Here is a 981-nt window from a genome sequence, read left to right on the forward strand (position 1 = left end):
GAGGTCTTTGGCCATGATTTGTTGCTGTCTGTAAGCTTTCTGCAGCTCATCCTCAAGCTCGCTGATTCTGTCTTCGGCTGTAGTCATTCTGCTGTTGAGGGCATCTAGTGAGATTTTTATTTCATCTACCGATTGCTGTATTTGTGAGACTTCCGTTTGAAGGTTTGAAATTTCTGCTCTCATTTCTGCTCTGATTTCTTCCTGTATTTTCTTGGTAGACCGTTCGAGCGCTTGATTCATCTCCTCCCTTAATTTATTGGATGTCTGTTCCATAGTTGCTTGGAGTAGGTCGAATCTCCTCCATATTAAAAATATGGAACGCTTCACGAATTTGCGTGTCATCCTTGCGCAGGGGCCATGCTAATCTTCTCTGTATCGTTCCAATTTTAGTATATGTGCTGCCGAAGCGAGCACTATTAACCATTTTAATTGTACTTAAGGATCTGAGTTGATTGTTTTTGTTTTTGTTTTTGTGTTGCTTTTGGGGTCACACCCAGAATTGCTCAAGAGTTACTCCCAGATTTTCCCTGAGGAATGACTCCTAAAGGTTCTTAGGGGACCATATGGGTTGCTAGGAATAGATCCAGATTGTGTGGTGGGGAGGAAGGGTTCGAGGGAAACACCCTACATACTGTACTATCTCTCTGGCATGACAGTTTGTTTTTAACTTAATAAATATAAGATACTTAGGACTATCAGAATTTAGCTTATATTTAGGGCAGGGATTAAATTCTAAGAATGGCTCTAATTTTTTGACATGAATTATATTACATCAGAATATGTAAATTTCAAAAGCACAGGCTTTCATACCAAATAAACCTGGGATGGAAGATCCTCATCGCCACTGCAGAAAACCTTTCCTGTGTTATCTAAACTCTTTAAATTCAGTGCCCTCATTTCTACAAAGAGAAAGAGAAAATGATGCTCTATAGACTTCTTGAGGTGATTCGTAGCAGAATGCAAATTCCAACATGCAAACTA

At 39.6% G+C, this 981-nt stretch overlaps 1 non-coding gene across 1 annotated transcript; it reads right to left on the reverse strand.

Annotated features, from left to right (window-relative positions):
- Positions 1–307: 307 nt before the first annotated feature.
- Positions 308–414, reverse strand: LOC129406163 (U6 spliceosomal RNA). Its single transcript, XR_008630826.1, has one exon. It is a non-coding gene; the product is annotated as a U6 spliceosomal RNA (small nuclear RNA).
- Positions 415–981: the final 567 nt, after the last annotated feature.

This window comes from Sorex araneus, chromosome 6 (assembly GCF_027595985.1).
Source record: "Sorex araneus isolate mSorAra2 chromosome 6, mSorAra2.pri, whole genome shotgun sequence".
NCBI lineage: Eukaryota > Metazoa > Chordata > Mammalia > Eulipotyphla > Soricidae > Sorex > Sorex araneus.